The following is a 26,179-nucleotide window of genomic DNA, read 5'->3' as shown; positions in this document are numbered from 1 at the left end:
GAGTCGTCACCGGGAGAGGGGCAGATGGCGGGGGCATTTATGGTCCCCCCCCCTGGGGACTCCGAGGCTTGATTAATCGACGCCATTTTTGGTGAATTTTGAATAGGGAGTGTAGTGTGTAATGTGCGTGTAGTTTGGTGAAGAAAGAGAAATTTGTACTGGAGAGCATGCTGGCCTACTCTCTGTGTAACTGAGACACTGAAAAAGTTCAGCAAAGGGGGATGGTCAGGAACTAGTCCTGAGGGCTGATGAAACGGGAGCTCCAGCACTCCCTGTCATCAGCTTCCATCCACCTCGGGAGTACTGCCCTGCTCGACTGGTGCTACAGTCTATCTATATCTATATCTATATCTATCTATCTATATCTATCTATCTATATATATATATATAGTGTATATATATATATATATATATATATATATATATATATATATATATATATATATATATATATATATATATATACTGTATACAGTATATATCATCACTATCATCATCGTCATCAGCCATTACAAGTAGACTGCTGAACAAAGGCCTCCCCCAACCTTATCCACGAATTCCTTGACTGAGGCAATCTTTACCACGTTTTCCCTGCAGATTTCTCTATCTCATCTCTCCACCTCCTGTCTGTTTTTTTTTTTTTTTCTGCTACACTTACAATCTCTAGGTGTCCAGTCAGTCAGCCTCTTGCTCCATCGGTGATCCGTTATTCTTGCTACATAACCTGCCCACCTCCATTTCTGTTCTTTTATAACATCTATAATGTCCTTTACTTTAGTCTGCTCTCTCACCCAAGTTGATTTTTTCCTGTCTGTGAAAGATACTCCCAACAGTGACCGTTCCACTACTCTCTGAGAACGGATTATTTTCCATCCATTTTGTCAGTTTCCAGGTCTCACAACCGTTTGTCATAGCTGGAACTGTACATTCGTTACGTACTTTTCGTTACATACAAATTGGCAAGCTGCCTTCATAATGTCTCTATGTTACCGAAAGCTTCCTATCCAGTTGTAATGCGTCTTTATATTTCGCTATCATGGTCATTCGTTAATTTTAGTATTTGCCCCAAGTAATTGTACTTCTCTACTACTTCAAGAATTTCTTCGCTTATGCTGATGACGCTCTTTGGTGTATGTAGATAAAACATTAGTTTTACTCCGGTTCATCTTCAGCCCTACTTTGAGACTTTCTCTGTTCAGGTCATGTAACATTCCTTGCAATGTGTCTACTGTTTCTGAGATTAGGACAATGTCATCTGCAGATCTTAAATGGTTTAGCTTTTCCCCATCTATGTTCACTTCTTTGCTTTCCCAGTTTTGCTTCCTGAAAATACTTTCTAGGCATGCTGTAAATAAGTTTGGTGAAATTGTATCTCCCTGACGCACGCTCTTCTCAATCTTTTTTTTTTTTTTTTTTTCGAGTCTTTATGTCATTTAACTGTTGCAATTCCCTCTATACATACGTTTTCGAGCAGTGTTACAATGTTCTCATTTACTCCTTGTTCTCGCACTGAATTTATAATTGTTATTGCTCTACTGAGTCGAAAGCCTTTTCGTAATCAACAAAACCTAAGCACAGTGGTTTATTATATTGTTTATTTTTACCAATTAGCTTATTCATTGTGTGTAGATGTTCAGTAGTCGAATACCCGCTTCGGAATCATGGCTGTTCATGAGGTTGGTTTTCTTCTAGATTTGTTGTTATTCTGTTCGTAAGGACTTAAGTGAAAAGTTTGTAAATGACAGACAATAAGTTATTGGGTTGATAGTTACTAAGATCTTTTGAGTCGCCTTTTTTGTAAAGTAAAATAACTATTGCATTACACCACGTTTCGAGGATTTTCTCTTTTTTATACATTGAGTAAATAACTGGGCGAGCCTGTTTTGTACTTCTGCTCCTGCATCCAAGAGTAAATCTGCTACTATTCCATCTTCTCCCAGAGCCTTCCCTCATTTCATATTTCTGAGAGATATATTTACTTCGTCTGGTGTTACCTCACGTATTTCACTTGTGTCAACTGAAAAGTTTGCTATTGGTACTACTGTCTTTGATGCATACAGTTCTTTGTAAAATTCTTCAACTCTCTTCATCATATCTCTGCATTTCATGACTTCACCGTTATTGTCTTTCAGTGATATAATTTGTTGCTTTCCTAGTGCCATTTTACTTTGGACCTGTTTCAGACTTTTTCCTTTTTTGATGGTTTCTTTGATCTGATACACGTTTCTCATTTCTTTTTCTTCTCTTTCTCTCTTGTTGATAAGCTTATTCAATTCAGCTCGTTCAGTTTCATCTTTGTTTTTGCACTCTTTTCCTTTCTTTTTTTTATTATGAGCTCTGAATACTTACATATAGGCTATATATATATATATATATATATATATATATATATATATATATATATATATATATATATATAATATATATATATATATATATATATATATATATATATATATATATATATGTATATATATATATATATATATATATATATATATATATATATATATATATATATATATATATATATATATATATATATGCCAGACGCCTCAATCCCGTTTGGGGTGGCCACAAACAAATCACCTCCAAGTCGCCCTGTCCCCCGCCATTTCACTCCCCTGCTCCCAACTCACACCCCCCTCTCTCATATACCTCTCCACCCCATCTCTCCATCTCATCCTCGGCCTCCCCCTCCCTCTTTCCCTCTCCACCTCACTCACATCCACATCAACACCACAACGCTCCTTTATATCCTCATTCGTCAGCCTGTCTCTCCATGTGACTCCACAGGCTCCTCTTAAATAACTCATTTCCACGGCTCTCACTCTTGACTTGTGTCCTTCCAACAACGTCCAAGCTTCACTTCCGTACGTTAGAGTTGGTATCACAATACTGTCATGTAGTAACTTTTTCACTTCCATGCTCACTTCCCTGTTTCTTATCACTGCTTTCAAAGAACCAGCAACCTTTCTTCCTGCTGTACCCTTTCAAGCACTTCACCCTCCAAACCTCCATCCTTACTCATCACACTACCCAAGTACTTAAACGTACTCACATTTTCCAATTCCTCACCATCCAACCTCGCTGTACATTCACTGACTTCACCTCTCTCAAAGACCATCACTTTACTCTTCCCTACATTCACCTTTAGATTCCGTTTCTTACACTCTCTCAAACTCATCCACCAAGCCTTGCAGCTCCCCTTCGTCCTCACTCAACAACACGGTATCATCTGCAAACAACAGTACAGGGAGTTTCCAAACACTATCCTCTCTCACCAGGGCCACTCCAACATCCACTACCCTACCTTGTACCTCTTTTATTACCCCATCCATGTACAGATTGAACAACCATGGAGACATGACACATCCCTGTTTCAACCCAACTTTCAAAGAGAAAAATTCACTTAGTTCACCATCCACACGCACTGCAGCCTTCGCATCATCGTACATACTCTTCACAGCATTCAACAACTTCCCATCTATTCCATATATTCTTAACACTTTCCACAATCCTAGTCTATCCACCCTGTCATATGCTTTCTCCAAATCCATATATATATATATATATATATATATATATATATATATATATATATATATATATATATATATATATATATATATATATATATATATATATATATATAATCATAATTTAAATAGCCCTTATGTAGGGGAGGCCCTCCATATGATCGATTTTTAGTGCGATCGCCATAACAATTTCATTGGCACCCCCTTTTTGGTACTATGCTACTGCGTGAGACAAACCAAGTAAAACAGGTATGAAGATGTTAATCTAACCTCTAATTTTATTAAATTATCGTCACATATGTGAACATTTTTGACACCTTGATTGTCACATGTTTTCCAAAGTTGAATAAAATCGTCTGGAGGTGGTAAGTACAAAACAGATACGCCATTGGCCTGAAGAAGTTAGGCTTCAGTTGTACTATGCCGTCTTCCAAGCCATAGTTCAGCCAGGAACACCAAGATACTAACGATGCAACTGGTGGCCAGGATGTAGAAGACGCCCTGCATATGGTCAATTTTCAGTGCGGCCACCTCATTGCCTTCATCACCGCCTTCCTCCTGTCTTACTGCTTTCTTTTGCTGGGTCTTCTGTTAATGAAAATACCAGATAACAACCGTGAAAAGTATTTTATGACAATTTACAGTATTTTCCTGAAATATGTAGTGTACAAGTAGTTACTGTTTATTTCAAAAGGCATTACTGACAGGCGAGTTTATTACTTATAATAGGAATAATGTCTATAACTAGGTGGCTTTACCACGGAGAGGGTGGTCACGAACAACTCCCCTCCGCATCATGTTACAATCATGCTGTCCCGACACCATCTCGCACTAATTTCATTCATATAACCCTTCATCCCATACCCCCATCTCATTCTCCCTCTCTCCTTCTCTTCCTCCGTCTCACTAGAAGAACGTGTAGTGAATGTCTCAATCTCCATTCACTTCGTATGGTCAAACCATCCTGGGATACCTTAAAAAAAAAAAAAAAAAAAAAAAAACTTTAATCGTTACTGGATATCCAAAGTGTTATACTTTGTTTACTACCAGGTATTGTTTTTAGAGTTATGAATCTAATGAAGTATTTTTGTAGTCCAATCTTGCTACCTTCACACGACTTTATTCAACCCCTGGGAGAAAAGGCAAAGAGGTTAACACAAGTTATCTAACTTCTTCAGTTCGCAAATGCCCTCAGACTCGTAATACAATTATTAGGAAGTACTATGAAATGAACGAAACAATTGCTAGACTATTCTTTACATCATGGGCACAATGTTTTCCACATTAATCAGACTACCAATAGTTGATTTAATTCGGCTTCAGAGAAATCTCTGTAAGTGATGAATTTATTTAAATTTGTGTATAAAAAAAAATGAGTTCATATCCTTTCTAACAATGTCCATAATCTGCTCAAGATGAAATATTTTCCTGGATAAAATAATTTTGTTGCTAGATTTGGCTGCGTTGTCTGTTATAGAGATATAAAACTTCCCATAACGCAATTAAGGCATGTGGCTATAGATAGATGAATAGATAGATTTTTTTTGGAATAACAGAACAGAGGAAGGAAACACAAATGAAGAAAAGTCCATACACCAGATTATAGGTGTTCTCCATTCGTAAAAAATCTGTAAAAGTTGGCCTTGAACAGTCGTAAAACTGTGGGGAAACCACTCTGGCGCTATGAGTTCCACAGAGAATACTGATAAGAAGTTCTGTAGTATGGCATTGTAACCGTCCAGTCATGAGCACTACCAGATGCCTGTGTTGCGCGGGGGAAGGAGCAGAGAGGTGGCACAATGGATGCGACTTCTGAGTATTTGCCATAACAGTATCTGTAAAATAATGCAAGGGAGGCAACATTCCTTCTTTCCTGTAGATGAGACAGTTTATTTGTAATAGTAGGGTATTAATAATTCTAAAGACTCTGTTCTGAATTTTGTCTAGTTGATTTAGCGCAACCTCTCCACATCCATTCCACAAAGGTGTGCAATATTCCAGCTGAAAACGCACACAGCTCTTGTAAATTGCAGCTAACTGCTCATCAGTGAAGAAGTTATGAACTCTGTACAATAATCCAAGTTTCTTTGAAGTGGTTTTAGCAAATGATCTAACATGAGAGGTCCAGCTGAGGGCATTGTTACGTGAAACATCGGGAATTTCATTACCTTTAGAGATGGGAATATTAATAGAATTGAAGACAATATTGACATCAGGCAATATCTGTCTATTAGTAAACTGTATATATTTGGTTATCCTAGTGTTAAATGAGACAATGTTATTTTGTCCCCATTCACTGATCTTAGATAAGACTTGATTTATGGAGATGGCTGAACTGAGTTGTGAATTAAAGATATTAAACTTTGTGAATGGATGTTTAAGCGTGAATGAACTATGAAGTGTTGAGTCATCTGCATATGAATGGATGGGATCTAGGGTGAAATGAATTAGGAATAGGGTTGGAGCCAGAACAGACTCTTATGGCACACCGGGCTTAATCGATTGGATATTGAAATATACATATCTTACATTTCTTTTGTTGAGGTATGAGGAGATCAGAGGGAAAAAAATGACAGGTCATAGCTAAGGAGTTTGGACTGCAAGGAACGGTGCCACAGTCGCTCAAAAGCTTTAGAAATGTCAAATGCTACTGCATGAGTTTCTCCATGCTGGTCGATTGACTGATGCATGGTATGAGTCAAAGAGATTGAACATATGCACAGTGGATTTTTCCTGGCAAAAACCATTCTATGACTAAGTTGTTGGATTGCTATATGCTTATTAATTATAATTTCAAACTCTTTACAAAGAGAAGATATCATGGCTTTTGGCCTGTAATCAGATGGGTCAGAGAAACTTCCTTTCCTTGGAATTGGGTGGATATTGGCTTCTTTCCAAAAATTAGGGAATGAAGAAGCATGTATGCATAGTCTGAATATGTTGGCTAGACCATGCTTGCCTCGTGACACACAAGTGATTGCAACATTATCCTCACTGTCGCTTCTTTCATCATTCTCCTGCCTCACATATTCATCACCACTATCATCACTTTCTTCTACATCACTTGAAAAACAGTCTAGCACCTTCTGATACTTGCTAGGAGTCAATGAACACTTTTGTAATTCACAAAGCTGGGATATATAGAAGCAGTTAGGCGCCATCCCACTGGTATCTGCTTGCTCAGGTCGTTCACCTCCTTGTTTCCGGGGGGCCTTGCCCTTAGAAAACAGCGCTCTTACACACTTGGGCATCGTGAATACGTTCGCTAAGGCCTTGTACACAAACACAGAAAAAAAGAAAAAAAATATCCAGAAATAACAGAGATAGAGCTCGGAAAAGTGCGAGGCAATTAAGTGACCTACGACCATCACGACAGTTACAGCACAACTGCCTTTGTTCTCTGCCCTGAGACAAAGCCATAAGTCATACCACACGCACACTACCCGCCAGGCACAAAGCAACCATCCCACTACACGATGCCCGAGTTTCTTTGTCATGACACGTAAATGCAATTTATGGTGAATATTTTACATAAATATCTTAAAATAACGATTAAAATCGTCATCGGAATCTCTGAGGTTGGATTTGAAATGATGCTGAAAATCGTCATTGGAATCTCAAAGGGTTTAAATTACCGTATTCAATACAGTAATATGGGCAGAGTCGAGACATCTTTGTTTTGTTAAATTACTCCCATGTAACCAAACTTAGCCTCATTCTACAGTGTTCCACGTCCGGTATCTACTTTCTATTGTACAATAGCACCGTTGAGATTAACCCATAGCGTCCAGGTGACATGTACAGTATACATGACGACTCGAGGACATCCGGGTGGCACGAATACAATACATGATCTAGTGTTTTGCGGCACTGTTTGAATATTCTGCGGGTTATGTTCACTACATGCAGCCACTGGTAACCTTCCTGCACACATCGGAGTCACGCTCTAGTTACCAGCATACCCCTGTAATGGCTAGACCAATGCAAAAAGTTTTCCCTGTGTCCGGATCCTTGGCTGAGCACCCACGGCTGCTGACTTCAACACCAATGAAGGCCAACGGCCAGAAAAGAAAAGGCCTTAGTGATAGTGTGATAGGGAGAGAACCTGAGTTGACATTATTGCCAATTGTGAGTGGAGAAAGTGACACTTCCTTTGAGGAAAGTGACCGCCATGTTGGTTGTTGATATTTTTGTGTTGCATGAGGAGAGTGGATCATGTGAGTCCTGCACTGTGCACACATCATTTCCTCCATATGTTCATCTGCTATTTCCGATGGTGGGAATGATTCAGAGGGTACTGACGATACTAGAGAGGGAGATATTAGTATGGATGAGGAAATATGGAGTGGAGAAAGGGAGGAGGTGGAGAAGGGAGGGAAGAGGAAGTGCGGTGTGGCATCTCACACCACTGCTGTGTCTATTAACAAGAATACTAGAAGCAGAAATTTTGTTTCAAGAGGAAATCAGTGCCTTATTTTTCAATGAAAATATTCGTGTGTGTATGTTAGGATGGAAACGTACAAATCACAGGAAAAAACATCTGTTATAGTGGAAAATATTGTATAGTGGACAAAGGGAGGAGGAAGGAGAAGGAAATGCGGTGAGGCAAACCTTGCACCACTGCTGTGTCCATTTATGTGAATAATGGAAGCAGAATGTTTCTTTCGTGATGAAAGCAATGCCTTATTTTTTACTGAAAGTTTTCATGTGTGTACATTTGTTTGAAGAAAAAGTACAGATCACAGGGGAAAAAAAATCTGTGTAGTGGATGATATTTTCGATTATGGACAGGACGTGAATAGCCATTTTGTTCATGATCTATGTTTTCAAGGTTTTATTTAGTAGTAGTTGCAGTAGTACAGGTATACCCAAGTGTAACGATATAATTGGTGAAGTAAAAACCCATCACTAGACGGAGTATCATATCTCGGGGTAGATTTAACATGTAAAGTATAGGGATGCGTTTTGGACCTTGAGTTTCCCCTCTAACCAAGTCCTAAACCCACCCAACTGAGTCCAAAAACATGTTTAAAGCCAATCTAAATGGCCTAACTGCTGTAAAAGAAGCAAACCTAAGCCTAATACCTGTAAATAACTCACTGACTCCATCAAATAACATATGAAAATCATCAAATGTCTGGAAAAAAACAAACAAAATAATAATAATGTAATATTAATAATAATAACAATTTAGCCTCAAACTCAATACAGTATATTAAGACATCAACGTAATACATATAACAAGGCTGAACCCATGAAATTTATTCCTTTTTTTATTGGCTCTTTGATAATTCATATAGGAAATTTAGCAACAGTGTTCTGTATATTATTTAGGTTTCATAGAATTACTGAATCTATCATAGTGGGCATATTAGAAGCTAATAATGATTTAGTAAAAAATTTTTGCATTTCCACTTAAATGTCAAGAAGTTATCAACTATCTTAATGTCTTGCGACAACCTATTCCATAGAATACTTACAGGGTAAGTTACGAACCTTTTACTGAAGGTAGCTTTATTCCCTAGTGTTGTGCTTGTATATATTGTCAGGTTCATTAAAAAAAAAAAAAATCATTCTGTTCATTACCTAGTTGATTAAATACAAGTACCTCAATGTGATAAATTTAATGAAGCTTTCAGATGTGTAATTCTTTAAATAGAGGAGTTGTGTGATCTAGAAATCCTGCTTTGGATACAAGTCTGACGGCTTTCTTTTGTTGTAAATTTATTTTTCTGGCTGAACCCCATATAACATTACAATATTACAAATACGGATAAATCAAACTATTATATAGACCCAATAATGCTCCTTTGGGAAGTAGATGTTTTACTTTGTACATAATGCTTAAAGATTTTGACATTTATTCTTTTATGTACTTGATATGTTCTTTCCAATTAAGCTTATCATCAACAAAAACTCCTAGGAATTTTGTGGAATTACATATTTGTATTTTTTCATTCCCCAACATAATATTGGTGTCATTTTGAATATATTTGTTACCAGTAAGTATAATACTGTGTGTCTTATACTAAGAGACAATTTGTTTATTAATAACCACTGCGATATTTTTAAGAGTTCTTCATTAATACGATCAATGAGCATTTTTAAGCTTGAATTTGAACAGCAAATATTTGTGTCATCCACAAATAATTCAAACTTGAGCAGAGTGGAGCTATTTAGCAGATCATTAATATATATATATATATATATATATATATATATATATATATATATATATATATATATATATATATATATATATATATATATATATATAACAGTAATGGACCAAGATTTGAACCTTATGGTACACCTACTGGCTTACTCTCCAAACCTGACTTCATTGCACTAACTTCCCTTTATTGTAGACGATTTGACAAATAACTTTAAACCATTTATATGAAGTATCCCTGACCCCATGAAAGAATAGTTTATTAAATTTTTATGATCAACTGTATCGAATGCATTTCTTAATTCGAGAAACACCCCAGTAGTGAGCTGATCTCTATCAGTAGACTGGACAACATGATACATCAATTTTAAAACAGCAGTTTGTGGCATGGCACCCTTTTGAAACCCGTACTGCTCATCCACCAAGATGCTATGTTCTTTCACGAAGGCTGGCAAACGGTCATAAACTAGTCTCTCAATAATTTTAATGAATGTAGGCAAGATAGATAATGGATGATAATTTGACTCTTGGAGAGGATCACCACCTTTGAAGATCGGTATAATCTTAGCTCAATATAAACCAGTAGGAAAATATCCCTTTTGAAATGACAGATTAATTAGTTGCACTAGTTCTGGTGCTAATACAGTATATGTATTAATATTTTTTAGTGTTTTTTATTAATGTTGTCATATCTTGAACTGGTAAATATTAATTCATTAACAGTCTTCATTTTTTCATTAGTTGAGGCTGGTGACAAATTAAAACTCGGATATTGGCCTCTTAAACATTGCAAAAGGGAATTATAACAGCATGGTAAATCATTTGCTAAGTTTCTTCCTATTGAAGAAAAATATTATTTCATATAATTACATATCTTTAGAGGATATGACTCAGTACCATTATTACCTCTATTGAGTAAAGTGACCAGATGTACTGGAAGGAAAAGAGGGACACTATCACGTAGTCAGGTCAGGTGCGGGTAAGGGGATGGGTCTGTTATGATGTGGCAGGGGTAAACGAGTTCTGCTGTCGGGCCCTGCTGTGGATGTCACTGCTTGCATTGCGCAGTTGACCCTTGTGCGGTGTGATGCGGTGAGGATCTGTCCGTTCTCCCCTTTGGGGCTAAGATGCGAATGAATGTGTTTGAATGGATGAGTAAATGGAGAGTGAGTCGTCCTGTCTCGGCTACCTCCCTTTCCTTGGGGGAAGCAGCCTTGGTATATATATATATATATATATATATATATATATATATATATATATATATATATATATATATATATATATATATATATCCATCATTCAATCCTACGCTGCCCCATGAGGAGCGTTGGGGCCCGGAGCTAGGCAGTTGGTCCTGACAAAGATGAGAGTGACCAACCTCACTCATCCCTGAGTGGCATTACGTGAGCAATAAACCCCAACCATCCCTTGGATATAAACCTTCACCGGCTTAATCCGACTGGAGCACAATAATTACCCACTAAACCACCAGGCGCCAAAATTTGGTTATATGGTTACCACCCAGCGTAGTAAATGGTTTCCTGGTGTACAGGAAACCATTTGGCTTGTCACTCAGTGTAGAGTCACCCATAGGCAGTAGGAAGAGAAAAGAATGAAGGAATGAAAGACAGAAGAGGAAGTGTAAAGTCACCCGTAGGCAGAAGGACGAGGAAAGAAAGAAGGAAAGAAAGATAGAAGAAGATGAAAGGAAAGAAGGAGGGAGGAGAGGACAGGACAGACACCCGAGAGCATCACTACATTGAGTGAGTGGATGGTGAGCCCCCACACCTACCACACTATATATATATATATATATATATATATATATATATATATATATATATATATATATATATATATATATATATATATATATATATATATATATATATACAGCGCTGCACCTCATCCTGAGGAAGCTAATCAAACACTAACGTCTTAGACAAACTCCGAACATACGTGGTGCAGTGAATGGCCGACCAAAATTGTCAGTGAGTATAACAGATTCTATTTTAAGAATTATGTATTTCATATGGTTTGGATTATGCATAATATTACTAATTCATGATAGTTTCATAAAAGAAGGTCATCTTATAGAGAATATAATAGTAATTTTCTGAAAGCGGGACACGTAGGATAATTTGCTAAAAAAGCGGGACATTTTAGTCACAATTAAATAAGCGGGACAGACGTCAAAAAAGCGGGACTCTTGCCACCTTACTATTGAGTGAATCTCATTATTTCTGTTAGCTTTACGGCACACCAGCTTGTTCAACACTCTCCAAGTCTCTTTACTATCGCTCTTTGCCTTATTAAGTCTATTTTCGTAATGCTATTTCTTTACTGTTTCTAATTTTTTGGTTAATCATATTCCTGTAAGTACGATACTCGCCACAAAATTTCAGAGGCATTTTAGTAAACTTGATATATATACAATATATATCCATTTTTAAACCATATTTTCAACTCGTCAGTCACCCATGATTTTAAAACTGCGCCTCTCTCTGTCTGTCTGTCTGTCTCTCTCTCTCTCTCTCTCTCTCTCTCTCTCTCTCTCTCTCTCTCTCTCTCGTCTTCCAAGGGAAACAAACGTCCAGAACACCTTGGAAACATTTTGAAAAAGATTCATAATCTTGGTTTACATGACTGGTTATTTGGTAATATTTTATAGCTTCATCCACTGCCGAACACAAATCATCATTAGTATGTTTATAATTTCTAAATGCGAGTTTGACCTAGTAATTTCCCCTATTATTCTTTACCTTATGATTTATAAATGGTGCGAAGTGATCAGATATATCTGGCAATAAAATACCGCTGTATAACTCTGCTTCAGTATCACTGCACCACATATGGTCAATTATCGAAGCACTAGAGGTTCCAACTGTCGGCGTGTTTATACATGGATAAAAACAATGACTATAAAACACATCAACAAATTCCTGAACAATTTTACTGTTGTCATATTTGAGCAAATCTAGGTTAAAATCACCCATGAAATAACAAGTCTTTTGAGCTGATTTAATCGTACTAAATATTTCAGAAAGAAAGTTAATGAACGTATTTAAGAGTTTGGTCTCCTATAGACAACGCCGACATGACTGGTAGTTTAAATAATTTTACGTTCGATAAAAAGGAATTCCAGGGAGTTATTTGCTGCACACATGTTTGGAAAAAGTTGACATTCAGAACCGTTGTTCATATACATGGCAACACCACCTCCTTGTCTGTTCCTGATTAATTTGTATCCTGCTACAGAATACAAGTGCTCGATATCTGGGGTTAGTCTCGTTTCACTAAATGTAATGATCCGTACATTACTCAGGACTAATGATAGGTGGTTTACTATGAATTTTTCTAATTATCTGGTATGCTTCTAATGTTGTGAAACAACACTGTACGTTCTAATTCGTTATGCTGAAATATTGCTTCAAGATCAGATTGTTCATAAAAATTAGACGTTGAAAGAAGACTAAAACTGCGAATAATATTAGCATCAGGATCACACTCACTTAAATGTTCACACATTTCGTTCGGCTACAGAGGATTAATTATTTTATCATGCTGATAAAAAAAAAAAAAAGTAGTTATGATTATCATTTATATTTAATAAATTGAGTAATTGAGAGTTACTAAAATGAGCAATGGTACTATATAATTATCCACTATTAAGGATAAAACTGGTCGAGGTATAACTTGTATATTCCTTCAGTTATTAGTTACTTCTTCTTCTGTGAACGTGTGCAGCCTTCTCCGACTCCTGCCTGTGAACCCTGACTCCCAGTGGCCGAAGCAGAAGCCAGCAGTTGCGGTCGGATCCCTCCACTGGACTTGGCTCGTGGCACATCACGCCCATCTATAGCCTGACCCTTCGAATCTTCCCAGCCCATAGTGGTCGTCTCAGGCAATGACGCGAGGCTCGGCTGGCAGCGTCCTCTGCTCCTCTTGCACTCCGATATATGACTCATTATGTCTTTCAGTAGTAGGCTGGCTTTGACTTTCGCTGCGGACCTGCTTCTTTTTTCTCTCATCTTTCTCTGATTCTCAGCCTAGTATGGTTGAAGTATGCGATCTTCCCTTCTTGCCGTGTCTCTTTAATTCAGGCAACTTGTTCCTGCGGGCCAAGACAGATGCCTCACACAAATCTTCATTCACATAAATATCTGTGTTCTTTAACTTTGCTAAATTTCCAAGGGTATTTTCTCTGTCGGCATACCTTGTGAATCCAGCAAAAATAGTCCGTGGACGTGAGGGCCCAACTCTGTGTGCCCGCTCCAGCTGCACTCCACAAAGACCCATTTTGTCACGCAGAATTCGCGGTACCTTCTCCTGTGTCACTTCTCTCGATTCCCAAGCATTTTCCTTCACACCATCGATGTGGATGTTATTTCGCTGGGAATAGTCTTCTTGATAATCAACTCATTTCTTAATATCCTTTAATTCCTCTTCACTGTTGTCGGTTTTTCCACATTCTTGTTTTGTCGCCTCCAGTTCTGCTTTAAGTTTCGTTGTTTCTTGCTTAAATCTATCCACTTCACTTTGAGTAAACTGTAGTGAGTCAAAGAGATCAGTGTTCTTGTCTTCCAACTGTTTCACTCGTGCATTAACAGAGGAAAGAAGCATTTCCATTGCATCACAAAAAGGTTGTTTTTGAATATCTAATATTGTTTTGATTTCTTCATGTACTGGCATGGTTGTTGTTATAGTACTATGGCAGGTAACAAATGATTAACCCAAATGAGTATTTACGGGTTAGTTTTCCTCGAGGTTATCACTGTCGTTAATTCCACCACGTCTGCCTGGAGGCGTTGACTCAACTGTGTCAGTCGACAAACTGACCCCATAATGACAATGTTCACACCACCTGTGACTAAAACACATTACTGTAACTCTAAGAACAGTTTATAAATCAACCTAAACACACAATTTTAGGCTAAAATATCATCTAAATAAGTTTTTAAAAATCAAAACTCAACGTTAAACCAGGGTTTGACCATCGTTAGGCGAGATATGGTGGTATTTCAACCCCCATCACTTAATCAGGGTATGGCATCTAGTGGTATCGTATATCAAGGTATACCTGTAGTTGTAGTAGTAGTGGTGGTGGTAGTAGTAGTTGCAGTAGTAGTTGTTGTAGTAGTGGTAGTTGTAGTAGTAGTAGCTGTTACAGTGGTATCTGTAGTAGTAGTAGTAGTTGTTGTTATAGTGGTATCTGTAGTAGTAGTAGTAGTAGTAGTTGTTATAGTGGTATCTGTAGTAGTAGTAGTAGTTGTTGTTGTTGTAGCTGCTGTTGTTGTTGTTGTTGTTGTTGTAATACCCAGTCTTCCAGTGGCACAGTGGTGCTAGAATTGAGCAATATTGCAAGCCAATCATACATCTCCGTGCGTGTGTGTGTGTGTGTGTGTAAGGCGGTGATGGTGGGACGATGGTGAGGCGGGCAAGCAGCCTGCCTCAAGGTCATTGCTGTAGTTACCGGACTTGAAGCAGCAATCACGCCACACGTTTGGAAAATTTACATGAAAATCGTGTTTGTGGTGGACTGCAGTCTTCCGGAAGTGTTATTATTGTGGAGGGCAAGTCTAAGCCTTAGTTGTGTCACCACACCTCTGCTACGCATACAGACACGGGCAAAAAAAAAAAATGCCCCCTTTCCCCACTTACTCTCACTACACGCACTTCAAGGACCATCTGAGGCAATCAGCTTGAAGTCGAAGGATTGATGAGTAATATGACAGTTTTTTTTTTTTTTTTTTTGGTTAATTATTAGCTGAGATATGAAGGTTTAAAAACAGACAATTCTCTTAGGAATGCCCAGCTGGGAGAAAGGTTAGCGGGAATATGTGCCGGACGTGATGGGGTAAACACTCTCATACCATATTAATGATCCTGTATGCTCTTATACAACCCTATACAGTTCTCTCCCACATATGACTTTTCACAATCATTGCACGTAATATTATACACACCTGCCTTGTTCGTTCTTTTTACTTGTTTGTCATTTTCTTTTACTAAACTACCCACAGCCATATTTCCAGCTCTAACGACCTATATTCCTACCATATTCATACGGAGAGAAACATTGATCGGTACACAGGATCTAGACAATACTCTTTTCTCATTTTGTGTGTGTGTGTGTGTGTGTGTGTGTGTGTGTGTGTGTGTGTGTGTGTGTGTGTACTCAAGTGTATTTTAGTGGCACTCTTTCTAGCTTTGAGGATAAAATATGGAGGGTATTTTAAATCACTAAAAGCCTTAAAAATGTAATCATATTCATCCTGTTAGTAGTCCTCAGAACATATCCTGAAGGCTCAGAGGAAAACGCCAATATGTAACCGCTGCTGAAAAAATGAACAAAGTCATTTTTGTTGGGAGACTTTCTAAAAACTTTCAACTTAAGGTTGTTACAGTGTTTTATAAAAAGCGTGGAATGAGGCCAAGTTTGTGTTACATATAATACTCGTATAAAAAAAACGCATATGTTTCGAGTCTGCCCATAATTTTTATCAGAAGGGAGTTTTACACACTAGCCGAACCTTTAGCCTACCTTCAATTAGCGGAAGACCTAAAGCAGGGTAGTTTGTTCTGGTTGTTCAAGAGCATGACATCACTATCTTGGAGCTGTGAGGCCTACTTAAGTCGTTGAGTGTAAACATTGTATACCATTCATGAAGAAGCCAGTCTTGGCGAAACGCTGATATAAGCTGGGTCCCTACTCTGCACGTTGTGTCATCCTCATTGGAGTTGTCACAGGCTCTGCTGAATGCACCACCTTTATAGTGGTTTTCGCACTTAAATATTGATGACCTTCCTCAGTGAAAGAAGAGACGATATTGAAAAACTGCATTCTCGAATGTTCGTATAGAAACAGGAGACTGTTGCGATAGTAACGTGAACACTTCGGTTCTCGTTGAACTGCCACCTCATCTCTCTCATCAAGCACCAGCTCTGTTGGCCACTAAAAACAGAATGACTTAGCTGTTTGACTCAAGAATGACTGCTTAACATATCGAACCGAAGATGAACGGGTTGGATTCCGTAATGGCGTTTCTCTAGTGCAGTATACACATAGAGTGAAGCTACCATCATAATGTATTTCTGACGAATTCTCCATGAGTTTGCCTATACTTGCTGCTCCTCCATGAGCCTTGTCGGAGTTAACAATTATTAATTTAATCATCGGCACTTGAATAATTAAAATCATGATTTATTATGGCTCTCTGAATCGACCGCCATGTTTAAGTGATTATGAATAGGGGAATCTAAGGGACACTTCACCCTGCCATAAATCCTAGTTATATGGTTACCACTCAGCGTAGTAAATGGTTTCCTGGGTACAGGAAACCATTTGGCTTGTCACTCAGTGTAGAGATTATATGGCATCTCTACATTGAGTGAAGTGAGGTAGGCCAAGGAGAAGGTGGAGAGATATGGTGGATGAGTGTGTAAGGAAGAGAGGTTTGGAAGTCGGTGAGGCTAGGGAACTGACAAGAGATTCAGCTGGCTGGATGAATGTTGTGAGAAGTGCATGAACAGGGATTTGGCACCTCTTTTTAACGTGACAGCGTCCGAATTTACTCATTTGGATACGTTTATGCAAAGCTACAGATCGTGGTGAATGTTTTTGGCGAATCCGATAGAGTCAGGATTCCGGGGGCTTGAACGATGATGACTGAATGGAAGCGTGGCCCATTAGACTGAGCACATTTGGGCTGTTTGGACATTGCTACTCCTCACCCTGCCCTTAGGTGGGAAAGGAGGTCCGGATGATGATGATTTATTATATCAAAATCTAACAACATTAATGTAACTTCATAAGCTTGAATTAGTTTTATATGAAAACTAAAGACAGTTTTAGTGTTCATAATATTGGGCCACTGTCCGATTTCCTACTGAAAAATTCTACGTCTCAAATGCAAAATAGTGCATTTCAGTGCAGGGAATATTAATTTCCATACATTACAATTAATCATTAATAATCATGCATTACGAAAAATTATCTATCTATCTATATACTTAGGCTGCTTCCCCTAAGGAAAGGGAGGTAGCCGAGACAGGACGACACACTCCCTATTTACTCATCCACTCAAACATATTCATTCACATCTTAGCTTCAAAGGGGAGAAGGGACAGATTCTCACCGCCCCATACCACACGAGGGTCAACTGCACAGTGCAATCAGTGACATCCGCAGCAGAGCTGGTTTACCCCTGCTACATCATAATAGACCCATCCCCTTACCCACACCTGACCTGATCAGCTGATTAGACAAATGCAGGAGAATATCCCCTCAGGGCTGCATCATCATTTATTCATTCACAATTTCTCTCCATTCATTTCTGTCACGCAAATCCACTCTTCCTTGCTCAACACACATCCCCATCACATCTAATGCTCTCTTCACACTGTCCATCCATCATATTCGAGGTCTTCCTCTCAGCCTTACACCTCTCGCATCAGACCTAGTTATCGTTTTCACCAACCGCTTAATAATCCATTCTCTCCATATGCCCAAACCATTGCAACACCCTCTGCTCAACTCAATCAGCCATCTTCCGAACAACTCCAGTTCTCCTTCGCACTTCATCATTTCTCACTCGATCCATACACGTCACTCCACACATACTCCTCAGACATCTCATCTCCATTACATTCAAACTTTTCCTATATGCTACTCTCATATTCCATGTTTCAGCCCCATATAAGGCAGTCGGTACCACAACACCCTCAAACAGCCTTCTCTTCACATCCATTCTTAGCTAACAACATCTAAACACTTTGTTCATTCCTCGCAGCACCTTTCCTGCTTCCTTCATTCAAATTTTCACTTCTGCATCTACTCTTCCATCCATAGCAACATGTGGCCCTAAATACTTAGAACACTCTACCTCCTCAAGCAACTACCATTCAAAACTCTATTCATCCTCCTATCATCTACCAACCTCGTACACTTTATCACTTTACTTTTATGCTCATTTACTTTTAATTTCCTCCTTCCACACACCCTTCAAAACTCCTCTACCAATTGTTTCAATCTCTCCTCTGAATCAGCCACCAGCGCGGTATCATCTGCAAATAGTAGCTGCTTCAGATTCCACTCTCCACCATCAACATTCACCAGACTCAGCCTTCCACCTACCACTCTTGCATTCACCTCCATTACAACACCATCCATATAAATATTAAATAACCAAGGCGACATCACACATCCCTGCCACAGCCTCACTCTCACTGGAATCAAATGACTCACAGTATTTCCCATTATTATACATGCCGTACTATTTACATATAAAATTTTACTCCTTTTAATAGCAATGCAATCTTAAAACAGTCCACAAAGCCTCCCTATCAATTCTATCATACACTTTCTCTAAATCCATGAACGCCCAAACACATCCTTACCTTTCGCTAAATAATTTTCACACTTCTATCTCAGCTAACACCTGATCCACACATCTCCTCCCTCTCCTAAAGCCACACTGTTCATCACCAATCACTCCCTCTGTAACCTCTCTAACTCTCTTAATTAACAATCTACCATACACCTTTCCTACAACACTCAACAGACTTATACCCCTAAAGCTAGTACATTAATATTTAGCACCCTTATTTTTATACAACAGGACCACACAAGCACTTACCCAGTCAATGGGTGCAACACCTTTCACAAAGTACACATTCAACAATCTTACTAACCAGTCAATAAAATAGTTGCTCCACACCCTTTCAGGCATTCCACAGCACACCCAACCATACCAGCAGCTTTCCCTGTTTTCATCTCCTTTACTGCTTCCTGTACTCCCTCCTTCGTGATCAAAGAATCATTCAACTCTCCCACCACATTTATTCCTTGCACCCTTCCATCTGCCACAATTTCAGCCTCCCTTTCCTCCCTTACATTTAACAATCTTTCAAAATACTCTGCCCATCTCTTCCTTACTGCATCTATCTCAATTAACAGCCTTCCATCCTCTGCTCTTACTCGCTCGTCCTTCTGAGATGCTCCCTTTCGCACCCTTTTCACCTCCTTCCAAAACATTTTCTTATTCTGTTGAAAATTCTCAGTCAACCACTACCCCACCTCTCATCTACTGCCACTTTAGTATCACGCACAGCCCTTCTCGCCCTATTGCTCTTTTCCTTATACCTCTCATATGACACCTCATCCTTCCTCTGCAGCCACACTTCATATGCATGTCTCTTCTCAGCCACAGCCATGCTTACTTCCTCGTACCACCATTCACTTCCTTTTCTTACACCACCACCCACTCATCTCACACCATACACCTCTTTCGCATTCCCCACCACAGCACTCCTAAACAACTGCCAATCCTCCTCGACACTGCCATTTTCCTGATCTTTCACTGTGTTCAACCCATCTTTCGATTTCTCCTGATACTCTATCATTTTCTCTTCTTTATCCAACTTACTTTCAAAACCTCCCTGCCACACCTAACTTTCCTGGCTCTCACCATCTCTTACCTACTCTTAACTTTCCCTCCACTAGGTAGTGGTCAGACATACCTCCACCCTCCCCTCTCAGAACTCTCACATCCAACAATCTTCCTATTACATTCCTGGACACAGCCACAGTGTCCATCAATGCTCTATCAACAACCCTTCCACCCTCTTGTCTCACCCATGTATACTTATATATTTCTTCTCAAACAAGGTATTTCCAATCACCATCTCTCGCTCAATGCTCATCCCTATAATTCGTTCCCCATTTTCATTTCTTCCAGGCACACAAAGCACACCAACTACATTTTCAACTGCAACATTTCCCACTCTGGCATTCAGATCTTCCATCATTACCACATTTACATTCGCTCCAAAACTCTACAGACACTCATCAACATCCTCCTCCAGAAAGACTCCCTCTCTTCTTCATCCCTTTCACTACCATGCCCATATGCACTCACAAGCACCCACGGCTCAGGTTCAAATTTTGCTTTCACCCACATCAGTCTCGATGACACCTCCTTCCATTCAGTCACACACTGCTGTACTTCCGGACTCGCTAACAAGGCCACACCTTCTCTTGCCCTTCCTCTATCAACACATGACAATCTTCCATTCACACTTCCAAACTTAGACTCACCTTTCCCTTTCATCTTCGTTTCACTCAAAGCTAACACATGCAACTTTCTTCTCACAAACATTCTCTAAGTCTCCTCCCTTTTGGCCTCAATCGTACACACATTCATAGACCCAATCTTCAGGGTACGGGGATAACTCAGTCCCCCGTCCTTTTCTCTGGCCTGTCTCTTTTTAGGAACTAAAAAACAGAGGAGGGGGTCCTTAGTCCCCTCACCCCGCCCCTTTTAGTCGCCTTTTACGACACACAGGGAATATGGCGGCAGTATTCTTCCTAACAAAACCTGGCCGCAGAGTAGTAGTACCACTCCATAGTGTGGCGAGATTGTGTCCCCCCTGCCACAGGGGAAACGAAAAATTATACAATATACAATCTGAGTACACTATAACTGTCTAGTTACGTCCCTAACTGGACATAGGCCTCACAACCCATTCCTAAGACCCAGTAGCCTTCCTATATTCTATATGCCTCCACCTCCACACATCATCACTACTAACACCCACCGTCCATATGGAATACCCGTGAAAGATGCGTCAAACAATACCGGTGTACTCTATTAGGGGTGTTTTTACCATTCACCTGACGAAGTCAGAGGAGGGTATTGTTATCACTGGGATCAGCAACAACAGATGGCACTGAGTTTTTGTTTCCAGGCCTGAACTCTTTAGAATTCACTAGACAGTCATAAAATTTCACATAATGTAGCTATGTGTCTTCTACTGAACTGGTGCCATTTGATAGGTAGAATGCTGTGTCCTAACATTACTTGGGCCAATGATGCACTGATCCATCATTTGTTGGCTAACTGATTCTGGGTTGATGATGCGCTGGTGCGTCATTTGTTGGAGTGATTTTTCATGGCACAAATACATTGCACGACAGTTTGGTGAACACAGGTAACAGCTCTTCATTTTGTTAGAAACTCATCCCCAGCCTAGGAACGTCGTAGAAAATTTATGCAAGGCTGGTCGCGTAAAGTGTTAAGTAGTTTTTTTTTTTTAACCAATGAAAAAGTAAAAAAAAGAGAGATTTCAATGCAACTTGTGCAAGGAATTTGAAGGGCCCAATGCATATTCCTAATAAAACATTGCAACTATTACATCTAGGAGGCAGAAATTGTACAAGTTATATTATTAAATGACTATCAAACCATGTATGAAGTTTCAAACCTGTACATATTATAGATTCATAAAAAATGGCTGCCTAAATGAAAAAAGCATGTGTCATAATTTCACAAGATCTGCTCATAACTTCATTATTACAATGGATAAATTACTGAAATTTTTAAGTTTTAACCCACCATGTCCCATCGATGTATGGGTACATCATAACTTTTTTCACAGTGAGACCCGACTACGTACAGGTGCGTTGTGCAATTGCGTGGTATGTCATTTGCACATTTTTCAATATCACGTTGAGTACACCGCTTCCCGTCCGATCAGCGAAGTTAAGCAAAGTTGGGTCTGGTTAGTACTTGGATGGGTGACCGCCTGGGAACACCAGATGCTGTTGGCATCCCTACGTTTCAAGTGGGGTTGGTGGAGGATTAGTGCCCCTCCCTGTAAAACAATTAACTCTAAGCCGTTGGCCACCCCGTTTGGGATACATGGCATCTGGCAATGAATGAATGAATGAAACATTTTTCAAGTTATGCAGGTGACCTTTGGTAGGCACATGCAGGAGACCTTCCTCTACCAGCTGCTAGGCAACGACACTCCCCAACCCTGCGTGACCCCCATGCGCCATTGTCTCGGCAACCCACTTGTTAGCAGTGATCTGGCCAGTAAAGACATGTCATCCCAGGGTCTCTCTGATAACGAAATTCAATCCACCCTTGATGCCTTCAGAGGTGAGAGTGATTCCCCAATCGATGACAATGTGGAGGACAAAGATTACGTGGTGCTGGAGGAAGAAACGTGCAGACGTGATGAGGAGGTAACGTTACCAAGGAAGCTGTGGCATGTTGTATGTTCAGTGAGTGAAACAATGCATACATCACCTATATTATTATGTGAAAATCAATATATTCTTGTACTACATATAAATTCATACTGAATGAACAAATATCTACCTGTTCAGAGTGGTTTGCAATAGTTGGCCTTACCACAGAAAACGTGACAACAGTAGCGCATGCCCAGAGAAGATGGTACCAGGTGTTCGGGGGGACACCTGTGTAGCACACTTATAAGCTCAGGTGAGCACTTTTTTCGGTATTTTCCAATGTTTTTCATAAAATGCGGAGGTTTGAGCCAAGAAAAAAAAAATTAAAAAATCTGCTGTGATTAGGGGAGAGGGTCATGGGTGAAAAATCTGCCAGGATGCAGTGGGTGTTTGTGACATACATAGAAGGGAGGGGTGAGGGTCAATATGCGCTTGGTTAGGTGAGCAGGGAGGTGGGGAGTATGTGCTTGATCAGATGGAGGGTTGCAACAGTGTAGCATTGCCTATGTTTATGACATGTCGGAGGTCTGTAACGTCAGATGCTGTAGCTTTTTGTATAATGCTCTTTAACCCCCCCCCATCCCGACGTTTTCTGGGCAGTGGTACGCCCCAGTCCTGACATTTTTGGACCTTTTATTTTTTTTTTTGTTCAAACATCCGTTTTTTGGTGAGAAACATCGAAAATTCATAGAGAAATCACTCACCTGAGGTTTAAAATACTCGATCCAGGTAGGAGTACCTCCTTACCTTACAGGGTTTTCTATCAGGCTGGCTGCAAAGAAAACGAGTTCTGTGGGAGGATAACTATTCCACACCACTCATAAACGGTATTTATATATTTATTTGGTACGAATTTATATGTAGTACAAGAGTATATTGGTTTTCAAACGGTAATATAGGCATCATAAGCATTGTTTCACTCACTAACTCATCACCATTCCTGACCTTTTTTGCCACATTACCTGATCATCATTTCTGACCGTTTCTTCCTGTAATGTTTGTCCTCCACATTGTCATCTATTGGGGAATCACTCTGGCCCTGAATTTTGTACTGTGGCATGACATGGCTTTACTGGCCAGGTCACTGATAACAGGTGAATTGCTGAGAAATGGGCATGCAGGGGGGGGAGTAGGTCATGCTGGGTAAGGCATTGTCCCTGCCTGGCATCTTGTAGAGGAAGGTGTTCCGTGTATACATGCCAAAAATCACTCACGAAAATTAAAATTGTGCAAATTAGGGACCTTGCAATGTTGCCGCGTTAATTTACGTCTCCGGGATATGAGTGCACATCATGTGAGGACGTGAATTCACGTCTCCGGGACGGGGCGGGTTAAAAGCAACCAGTAAACAATAAGAAGACAGCTACTTCTTCCATTTCAAAACCACTTATATAACAATCAACCCATCCTTTTGTGGATATATCCTCTGTGTGTATGGCAATTATACCTAATATATACACGGATTTACCGCTCACACTCATTTCCGGCGGCATTATTATCCTGGCAGTTGCCTCGCAAGTTTTCTTTTTTTCTTTCGTTTAGTCAGTCCATTAATCAGCCTCACACTCATAATGTGGGGAATATTTTCCACAGTGGACATTTGGTGGGTCTGCAGCTCTAGCTACGACTTATATCTACAGTAGATACTGTTAGGTGTAGAATACTGGAAGAATATATGGACCAAAATCTCAATGGCACTGAAGTGTATGTCGTTTTTATTTTGTTGCAGTTCATTATGCCTACTGGTATTACACCTTAAAATTCATGGTTAAGTCATTTACATGATTTTATTACCACCATCGATTGCCTAAGTAACATTCTGTAAAAGGGAATGAAATGATACACTGTTCAAAACAAACAGCAGAGTAAATGGAGTTTTGAATTGTCCTATGCCACCTAAAATACGGTCCTATGGCTCACGACCGTGTGTAGAAATACATGGCTTGCCGACATCACTCGGTAAACATATCATGGTACATAAATTTTGCTTGCGACTTTATTATAAAGTTATTTTATTCAGCGAAGGAACTGCATTTCCTAGTGAAGGGGTTCAATAATGTATTTTCAACTTCTCCTCTCCATAAAATATTACTTAACAGAATAAATTTGGTGATTGCAAACAAACATGCCAAAAGGCCAGCTGGTGGAAATCCTCCCAAAGTTGATAAAAAAAAAAAATCGTCTGATAGTAGGAAAAATAATATATAAATTACGCCATTATGTTGATGGGTCACTGTAAACCTGTTATATTCCGTTAGGTATAACCCTTCTTTAAATTAATTCTTGCTATTTCCAGTCCACTTTATTTGGCTCTGAAGCCCCCCCTAACTCGTCCAGTCTGAAAAGTCTCAACTAAGCTGAATTAACTCGTCTGCAGTTAGCAATAAAAAAATAAAGAAAACTTCCTCGTGTATACAAGAGTTAATACTGGAAATATAAGATTTATCCAGATCTTACCTGTGTGGCGAACCGAATAGTCTGCCTTAGCCACTGGTGCATCAAGCCACTATCGGTGATCCTGTGAACGATCTTATCCACCCTGGGTTTCAAAGGGGAGTAGGTCTGCATGGCAATGCCAAGACTGTTCGGCCAAATGCATTCCTGTTACACCAGGAGGGTATATATAATATGAGCAACACAGGTTTGTACTTATGGAAATACTTTATTGAATATTGAAAGGGGAATTATATTGCATCATTATTAAACAAAATTTACTTCTTTGGCAGTACTTCTTTGACTTTTCCTGGAATGATTATTCCTTCCATGGCTGAGAGCCATCTGAAGGTGGATCATGCATTATGGAAGTTATTCTCACAAGCATGGAAGCATACATTCTTTTATCCTGGAACAAATGCAAAAAAGAAAAAATAATAATAATGCTTGTTCTAATGGTGTCCACAACAAGGAGAAGGCTTAAAAGGGTACCACAGCCAATTCACTCCTGACTCGCATCACTTTCATGACTCCGCCCTGAACTGTGCCAATTCTGTTCTCCACGCTGCTAAGAATAATTCCATTTATACCAAATGCTCTGAGCTTTCCAACTTAAATTCTTCCCTCTCCTTCTGGCACCTCGCCAAAAGCTTCTCTAACAACTTCACTTCATCTGGCTTCCCTCTTCTCTTCTGCCTTGATGGCTCTGTAGCTGTTTCATCTACTGAAAAAACAGAACTCTCAGCATAGACTTTGTCCTTCAGTTCCACCTAAGATGTTTTTGGCGCTGTTCCTCCATCACTTGACTCCTCTGACTTCCTGATGACTGGCATTAAAATTCTTCAGTTGATGTACTTTCTATCCACACTGGCCTCAGTACTACAAAGGTGTATGGGCCTAATGGGGTCCCTCCTCTTGCTGTCTTCAAAAACTCTGTTTCTGTGCTTACACCCTGCCTAGGTAAACTCTTTTGACTTTCCTGTCGACTTGTACCTT

General features: G+C 39.4%; 1 pseudogene; it reads left to right on the top strand.

The window, feature by feature from the left end:
- Positions 1 to 22,205: 22,205 nt before the first annotated feature.
- LOC145397312 (5S ribosomal RNA) lies at positions 22,206 to 22,320 on the top strand (annotated as a pseudogene).
- The last annotated feature ends 3,859 nt before the right edge of the window (positions 22,321 to 26,179 follow it).

Source organism: Coenobita brevimanus, chromosome 40 (assembly GCF_032717465.1).
Source record: "Coenobita brevimanus isolate Jiangsu-jjx chromosome 40, ASM3271746v2, whole genome shotgun sequence".
Lineage (NCBI taxonomy): Eukaryota > Metazoa > Arthropoda > Malacostraca > Decapoda > Coenobitidae > Coenobita > Coenobita brevimanus.
This window is presented reverse-complemented; position numbering and strand designations above follow the sequence as displayed.